The sequence below is a fragment of the Stegodyphus dumicola genome, chromosome 1 (genome assembly GCF_044657685.1).
Source record: "Stegodyphus dumicola isolate Sdum_Otavi_A_Nest chromosome 1, ASM4465768v1".
Taxonomy (NCBI): domain Eukaryota; kingdom Metazoa; phylum Arthropoda; class Arachnida; order Araneae; family Eresidae; genus Stegodyphus; species Stegodyphus dumicola.
The window spans coordinates 202,096,515-202,106,053 of record NC_140768.1 but is presented as its reverse complement, the minus strand read 5'-3'; the positions used below and the strand labels follow the sequence as shown (position 1 = coordinate 202,106,053).

The 9,539-nt window shown below is 32.3% G+C and overlaps 1 protein-coding gene across 3 annotated transcripts in view; it reads left to right on the top strand.

Moving 5' to 3' along the window:
- The first annotated feature begins 665 nt into the window (after window positions 1–665).
- The window catches only part of LOC118201726 (uncharacterized), a 149,885-nt gene continuing 141,011 nt past the window's right edge, over window positions 666–9,539 (top strand). For all 3 annotated transcript variants that reach the window (XM_085824808.1, XM_085824797.1, XM_085824801.1), the window contains exon 1: window positions 666–873. The gene's annotated coding sequence lies outside the window, so the exon portion shown is untranslated. The remainder of the gene's footprint in view (window positions 874–9,539) is intronic.

The following is a 9,539-nucleotide window of genomic DNA, read 5'->3' as shown; positions in this document are numbered from 1 at the left end:
ATATTATAATATATTTAGAATTAATCATGTTTAAACCAGTACTTTTGATAGCAAATGATATTAGAACAATAACACTATGCAACTCTAAAGAGTTATAAATCAGGTTTCTTAGTTTTTGATTCCATCTTAGCTTGCTCTTATAACGCCGACTGTCCTTAAGTCAAGTTGTGTTACGTATGCTGAGTAAATATGCTTATTATACTAACATTATATTTATTACAGTGAAAATAATGATCTCTCTACTGCATGTTATTAGAAAGAGTCTCCTTCATCTACGTCACATAAAAGAATATTACATGCATAGATACAATTTAGATTTCCTCTGATAATTTGCTTATGCTACGATGTGTCGACTTACCGAGATTTTATTATTGCTATGTATTTAAAAAATCTGACAAACTTTTCAAGCACCTACTAGCATTTCAGAATCATCATTTGAATTCACCGGTCATTCCATCCTACAACTAAGCTTATTTAAGAAATGCACATTGAAACTTGAAGCAAACAAAAAGTACTTCACGATTAAATCATTCCAACTGCAGAATAACGGAGTCTGGGATGCGCAAAGGTGCAGGTGGCAGCGAAAAGTAGTGCCAATTTCTGACTCATCAACAAACAACCTCTTTCCCTACCTATTCCTGTTTCACTAGCTCTCTCTCGCACTCTTACAATGAAAAAGGAGGGATGCCACGTGACCTTGCAGCGGCATGCTGATCTTCTTTTACTGATTCTGCTTTTTGTTTTCTTTTTTGAAGCTGCAGAGACTCTCGAAGCATTCCTTTTCTTTGGCTGCTTGCTCCGTTAAGTTCTGGTTTCGTTGTGTTGCAAGAGTAGTTAACTTCCTCGGTTGAGTTTTCAGTGAATATTTCGTTGGTAAGTGGGTGTCACTTTTTATTATGGTTTTTAGTCTAAAACTGGAAGTTTTTGTTTATTAGTTCGAACTTAGAATTATGTTTCAAACGCATTTTTTATATTTCTGGACTTGAAATCACGCTAAGAGAATGTTATAAGAATTTAAATTAATAGCTGAAATCCTGGGATAATTTCCACAGAAATTCTTCATTTTGTATGATGTATAATGTATGTAATTTGTCTTGTAGTTTATGCTTAATTTTTTGTGGCTTCTATCAAAGTTCTTGGATAAAGATTCTGAAGGTTTTATACCGTATATAAATTTCTATGTATATAATAAAACCTGAAGTTTTACCAAGAGAAACTGGAAGTTTTACAGAAAAAAAAGTGATATATGCATTTGTTAAACAGGCATTGCCGGGTTCCCTTGACATGCAATTCTTTACTAAGAAGAACAATTGGACGAACATCAGAACTATACTATCAGTAAGCAGTAAAGAATTTAAATAATGTTTCTAAAAGAATGTAAATAAATTTGCCGATGATAAAAACTAAATTGACCCATTTTTGATTTTCTGAATTTAAATCTTAAAAAACAAGATGTTTCAATATTAAAAAAATAAAATAATTATATTCAGGAAGGAAAATAAAGTGTCTAAAATAATATAAGCTATGGTTTGAGCACAGAAAAAAAATAAATATCCAAAATCTAAAAATGGGGGTAAATTATCTTACAGGGAAAATATTATTATAATAATGCAAGTCTGATAACTTTATGATGTTTCTTCTATCTTTATTGCTGTACTGTTTAAAATTGTGAGATTTGATAGTCGAGTTGGGCAATAGTGAGCCTTTTTTCCGTAACGCAGCACATATGCATATATGAACACTTTTGTAAACTCAAAACCAATAAATAAGAAAAGAAAAATAATAAAATAAAAATAAATAAATAAGCTACATCTTTATTACATTTCAAACTTTTTTAACACACTTTTGAAAAGCTTACTTACGCATCTTCAGGTCAAAAAGAGGCGTACTTTTTTATAACAATGGCGTGAGGCAACTGAATGTACATTTATTAAAAAAAAGTCTAAGCATTAAATTTACGCATAGCCTGTTTTCATTTTTAATTAAACCGAAAAGTGCTTTTAATACAGCCTAACTAATATCGATCAGCATCTTTGCAAAATTACTTTTCTACCTGTACCACTTTCTTTGCGTATATTATCAGACAAAAACTTTTCTGCTACAAAAATAAAATATACTAATTGGATTCATGCAAATAATAAGCATGGCAATTCTTCAGTCTTCATCTGTGTCTTCTCTAGTCTTTGTACATTATGAAGCCATTATTAACCTTGGTTTATAGTAATTCTGGATTAAAACGATAAAAGCAAAAAATTTTAACATTTTTTCATGTTATTTTTGTTAATATTTCCTCCGAATGTAAATTTTAATTTTTCAATTATAAATTGACTGAAATCCTGCTGATCAGAGAAGATGAATATTATCTGAAAATAGCCATTATTTCTTAGACTATAAACAAACATTAAAACTGGACATCATCTATTTGAGAAAATCTCTTCCAGCCAGTTAATCTCCACTTGTACCGCTGAATACTATTTCGAATCAAGTTCGGCGAAATGGCTGCCCTCCGACTGGCTTTTTCCGGCAAAATGGCTGACTGAAGTAGTTGATCTTCGGAACTTTCCCATGTGGTAACACGAATGCGAGAAAGTTTTCCTTACGAAGTTCGCCACGAAGATACCCCTAACCTTAGGCAGATAGCACTCATTTGTTTTGTCATAGTCAAATAACCTAACCTAATCGAAGCCTCCAGCGAATAACAAAACCGTCTGCAACGGGTGTGGCCTTTTCACTGAGGTTTCTTTTGTAGTTTAAAGCAAAATTGCAGGAAGGTTTACTGAAATTTGTTAAAGAGAATATTGGAAGTTGTAAAAGTGTCATCGAATACTTTCTGCAACCATTTAAATATTAGTTTTTTTTTTCTTTAATTTTTTTATTTTCTCATTCTCGATAAAGCAACATTCTTTGGCCACTTTAAAGTATAAAAAATAATCCAAATAATTTTTAATGTTTCTTCTCAGTCACGATTCGATTTGTCTCAATACTATTACTGAAGACTGAGAATCATTTCTCGAAGGCAAGGATTAAATATTCATTCTCAGAGGGCATGGAAGGGATTATTCTACATAAAGTGAATGTGAGACATCATCATTATAAATTATAAATTATATGTGTTAGATTGGATATGATTTAGATCTTTACGATGTAATTCATTTTATTTTAACTAAGGCATTTTTCCTTTTGTTAAAAATCTACCCTACACTTTTGCCTGTCTCCACCAGAATATGTAAATAAGAGGACTTTTAAATCGAATTATAGTTTAAATAAAGAAGAGGAATTGGATATTTAAATACGTTTTGCACAACCCAATTAAGAACTTTTAAATGTTTAGCAGAGCAAGAAACTTTTGTAAATTTTACGTTCAAACCTACTTCAGTTGAAATGTAATTGTAATAAAAGATTCTTTATTTATTATTAATATAAAATGTGCAAAATATTTACATATATTTTAACAAGTAAAATATTTTATATATATCTTTAAGAGGTGTTATTAATTCAGTCTGTGATAAAATTTTATCCCTCATAAAGCAACACTGTTGCCAATCCCAGTGCATAAAGTCTTCTATTTATCTTCGATTTCATTTATTTTTAATTCCATTTATCTTTAATATGCATAAGAACTTTAATTTATTGTCGGTCTTCTTATTATCTTATGATATTTTAGCAAGCAAAATATTTATTTGTATCTTTAAAAAGAGTTATTAATTCAATCTGCGACAAAATGCTATCCCTCATAAAGCAACATTGTTGCCATCCCGATGCATAAGGTATTCCGTTTATCTTCTTTATTCCATTTTATCTCCAATTCCATTTATCTTCGATATTCTGTCTCCCATTTATCCCTTAAACATCGAACTGTTGCCACTCGCGATGTATAAGGGCTTCCATTTATCTTTGATTCTGTTTATCTTCAATATGCATAAAGTCTTCCATTTATCTTCGATATCGGTTCTTCGAAGATATATGATGTACCAGCTTTTGTCAGGAATAAATACATTGTTGAAGAATCATAAATGTAGTCGTAGCTTAAATTATCAGACGATAAGTTTTAAAAAACAGGATCCATTTATTATTGGTCAGGAGAAATAGCAGTTACAAAATCATATATCCGGAGTAAATAAAAAGAATTACTAATAACTTTTTGTATGAAGTTTACTGCATCGTTACATTAAAGAAAAGGCCCCGATATTCTTTTGCGAGTCCTTTTATAGCCTCTGAAAAGGCGGAGCTTCCAAGAAATGACATCAGCCTCGTCAGCCATTCTGGTTCGCTTTAAATACTTCCAGAACATTCTATAACTGTACGTGTAGAAAAGGCGTGAAAAACAACTTGACTACGAGGCTGTGGATTTAATTCCACGTACTTTCAAATAAGAGAACGTCGTCATTAAAAATGAAAAGAACATGCAGTTAGAATTTTAAGTGTAATTTTGACTATGGAATTTTATTATTACATATATATAGTATATATATCTTCGAATATTATTTTCGATAAGTCAGTTCTTCAATGTAACATAAGTTTATTGCTGTAAAAAGTGTTTCATCTGGAATTTTTAACATTTGGCATCAGATGTTATTTTATATCGCAAATGTCATAAATAAAACTTGAAAGGAATTCAAATTCGTTTTCAGATGTTTTTTAATTCTTAAGGGGTATCAGAAACCCCTATACCGACAATGTTAAATTGGCCATTTTCGATGTACCTTTTCTCAAAATCTGCTGTAGATATAAGCTTGAATTTTTTTCTGTAATTAAAGTATACCTATCTGATTATACGGAAATGAGCTTTTGAAACATTTTGAATTTAAGAGTAAATTACAGAATATTTTGTTAGGCATAGTAAAATTTAGCACTTTTCTCACACACACACACACACAAAAAAAAATAAATAAATAAATAAAAAATTGTTTTTCTAAGTTTATTACAAAAAGCTCATTTCAATAAATATTAGGGAACTTAATAAATAAGCCATAAAAAGTTTAGATACCTGTGAGCAGTAGTTCCTGCGAAAAGGTACATCGAGCATCCCGTTTGGCGAAAAACGCGTTTTTATGTAAAAATCCTCATTGATCAAAGCAGTAGATGATAAATTAAAACTAGATTTTTTTACAGTTCTAATTTTCATAGAGATTAAGGAATGGTACTTTAAGAAAGATAAAAGTGTAGAGAATTTGAAAATGCAAAAATCCGAAATCACAATTTTTTGAAGATTTTGGGGTTCCAACACCCCTTAAACTTACCATACGTCTTTCACTGCCACGTTTTATTGTCTGTTACAAATGCTTGAGGTTTAGCGTTTGAGTCTTCCTTCACTGGACATTATCATTAAGCAATCATCTGAGGCAAAAATATTCAATTTGCTCTCATTTTTAGCTGTCACAGCATGATAAAGATATATTTATCATTGATTATGACAATTAGAACCTTTTATTTTCCGCGAAAAACTTTCACTTTCTTACTGATATCTGGCTAATGAAACAATTCTTTTGACATCAATTTCTATAAATTGTTAAGTATATGAAATTCTTCTGCTCTAAAGCAAGACTCGGTGGCCCTCTTTTACTAAGAATTCTCTTTTCTACTTTGCAATACTTCATAACACTGGAACCAGTGGAATGCAGGAGATTCATTGTTTAAACCACTTCTTTCACAGAGTTACCATTCTTTAAACGACAATACCACCAACAACAACTAGAAAACGAAAGGTATAAACAGGAAAAGTTCCGGTTGATGTGAAACTTCTGTGTTGTGAATACAAGTGTAAGAAGTTATAAAAGCACGAATTATAAACTATAATCAATGAAAGATAATTTTTACTCATGAAAAAATAAATCCTTTTAGTTTGTTTCTATATCTTCAGAGTTACAAAATTATATAATAGTTTTGTAATATATAAAATATGACACATGCATTCTAGACTGAAGCTGCTCGATGCATTTTAAAAATATTGCATCGGTTGGAGTTCCTGATCTTGTAGTTGCTTCCTTAGGGTTGTTATTAAATTTCAGTTCAATTTATCGTGAGAGTAATGGATTAATGGTTGTGTTTCATGCCTAGCAAAATATTGAAGTCACCACCAAGAATCAGAGGAATTTTGCCTAAATCCTCATTCAAAGGCGTAACATCGTCAACTGTGTATGCTAGTAATATTCTGTGGAGGAAACGTATGATTACCTGGACGGCGTTCATAGGAGATGTGTAAATTACTGCCCATATTATTTTCAAAAATAGCCGTCCCAGCGTTTTTCGCTCTTGAACAATTAAATTGACAGATGCAGTCACAACTGGGACTCTCTACTACCTTCGCTATTGAGCCAAGTTGCAGAAAGGGATGGAAAGCTAATTCTTTTTAAGATCAGGATCCACGAGATCTGTACCATGGGGTAAGATCTAGGCGCAGGCCCACCCATCTAGAGACCAAGCTCTCCTTATGACATTAAACGGGCCACACCCGTCCCAACAACAACAACAACACCAAAAGACATCCAGCAACCCGTCCATGCCCCAAAATAGTCAAAAACATTAACCAATAAATGTCTGACGATATAATTGAACACAATTTTAAATAATCAACTCCAGGAAAACAAGAACAGAATCCCGAGTCATTAAAAAGTTATGAAAAAAGAAAAATAAATGAAATAATAAAATACTTCCAGCAAAGGGTTGAAAAACTCCTGTACCATGGTGTATTAAGCTTTTGAGGCAATTCAGAAATGCAATCCATAATACTTTCTACATGGTGAAAAATCAAAGAGTTAGAAATATGCCATTACAAGACAGTTAAGTGAAAGTCAAAAAATGTTCTTCGTAAAGGCTACACACTATGTTGATATTCTTTGACAATGGTAAATATTTGGCTCATCATTAGTTGCCACGATAAAACGTCCTTCAATATTACTCATTCGCGATTAAGCAACATGGCAGTTGCTGTTTATTGCCCAAAAATCTTTGAACTATAGATGGTATTTTTCGTAGTTATTGCATGATAGCTGCTTTTTATTGGTAGATGCTATTTGTATAATAGGTGCTATTTGTTGTAATTACTGCATGGTATGCGTGCGATGTGTGTTAATTGTTGCTATCTCATAAGAGAAAAAGCGAAGAGAAAAATGTGTTTGGCGTAGACGCACTCAACTGATTGATGCTTATTAATTTTTAATAATGTTTTACTTGAAGCATTGTGTACCGTGAAGGTTTTTATTAATTTCATGCTTTATTTTTATTTTCTTAGCTAAACTGCTCATTGTTGCGTAAAATTTGAATTATGTTATGCAATAAAACAAAAAAATAATTTATTGGCTCGTTTAGCCTTTATTTCATGTTATTTATTTATTATTTAATTATGTTTAATCTTAACCCCAAGCTTCAAAATATGTACACATATATGACTTTGAAGTTGGATTTATTCTCTACTTTTCCATTCTCCTTTTCACTTCATACCATAGCAAAATTCCAGCTTTCGCTTATTCGATTCGTTACATAATCAAGGTCGTACTAGCATCCTATAACATGCTATTTAATGATCTATGAGAGTTGATGCACAATAGTTGCAACCTGTAATAGTTACCGCATGATGACTTGTATGATATTTGTTATCAATTTCATTGAACCTTTCCCCATATGATTTATGAACTGTCATAACACAGGCAGATATAAGCAGAAAATTATTCTATTCAGCAACAATGGTTTTGTTATTATTGAACTAAGTTATTAATATTCTTTCTTCTGTTGGTAATGCAGATCGATTAATGTTATTTTGCACACGTGTAAGCAGAAACTTTCTTCTGGCTTTCTCTTCAATTTGTTTTTTTTTAAGGCGGAAACTACAGCCACGTATGAGTAACTTCACCTCTGTTCAGAGCGATTAATTTCTTTACTGTTACATTAGCCAAACTGTAAGGAACACCAGCATTAGTTATTTTGAGGGAATATTTATCCAAAAAAAAAATAAAAACGTTACTTCTGATGGCAAAATATAGTATGGATGATAGATATTTTGGGAACTTTTCTGTGACCAAACGCTTGCTGTGCTACATTGAAGTAACCACTATCAGCTGCTTAAACTGAGTTACTCTGGTTATAGAAGTTTCACTTACAAAGATAGCTCATGGCGATAGATGAGAATTTTTGGTAAATTCGAACTTTTGTTTGCAGTTTTGTCTACACGTCTGGCTTTGAGCATTACAGATTTTGCATGCTCTCAAACTGAAATACTTTCGCAGACGTTACATGTCAGAAATAACAACACTCTTATGCAAAACATAAGGATGAACATTGCTATACGAAATCATCATATCATGATCTGACAAATCAAGTTGATATGGATTTGCATAGTTTAAATATGCACAGCAGTAAGCATGTAAATATGAAAAGTTCCTATTCATGCATTTACTGGCAAGTAATAGCTTGAAAGCAGTTAAAAAGAAAATTAGTACTGCCAAAAAACCATGATTGTTAGGAATTCATAATGTAAAAGAAAAATTTGCACATGTGAAAATTTTGTTATACGTAGATGTTTAAGTGAAGTTAGGTTATTTCGCCCTAGGTCGTTTGCAGGACATTCAGTTGCCCGACAACTCGTTTCCCGGTGGATACGTTTGCCTAACAGATTACGTTTTTCATTTACCGCTGGATGGCAGTACCTCCAGTTACTTGGTAGTTACTGCCCTTTCTGTTTCATTTTTTGTACGTAATAGGTGGATGCCTTAGGAGTTAGTTATTGAAAAATGACTCAAGTGTCGAAGTTATATTTTCGACAAAGGGTTATCCTAAGTTAATTGCTGGTGGTATTTGACTAGCAAAGACCAGAAACAGAGAGGATTTATTTTATTGGTGTTGGAAGAAGAGTAAAAATCTGAATTGTGATGTGTATGCAATCACTGTATTTGTAGCTGGAAAACTTCTTAACCAAAGGGACCATAACCATATACCTGATGCTGAAAAGCGAGATGCTGGAGTAGCAATTGATAATATTAAACTAAAGACCCAACAAACTGGCAACAAACCTAATGCTGTCCCTGAGCAAAGTCAATACCACAGTGCCTAGTTGTCATCAGGTTATAAAAAGATCTAGTAAAGAAGTTTTTCCTCCTCAGCGAACGACTTTGGAAAATATTGGTACGCCATTAGAACTTAAGACTATTGATGCTGAAATGTTTTAAGGAATGGTTCGAACGCATATTCTTATTCAGGGCCTAAAAACTGCCGTTTTTAAAGAAATCCGTTACTGGATGATGGATAGGACATTTAAAACGGCTCCACACTTTTCTTTCAACTAGTACATACCATGCATGCCCTTGTTGGAATTGGTGAACATACAGAAGGGCTTTCTTTTGTTTACACTTCAGTGACTAGCAAATCAGAGGAAGGTTAGACTCATTTATTTCCTATTTGAATGACTTTGCTATTGAATATGACATTCAATTTGATTCTCTTTCATTATGAATGATTTTGAGACAGCAGCAATTAATTCTTCTAGTCACGAATTACTAGATGCCGCTAACAAAAGGTGCTCTTTCATTTAGGACAAAGTATGTGGC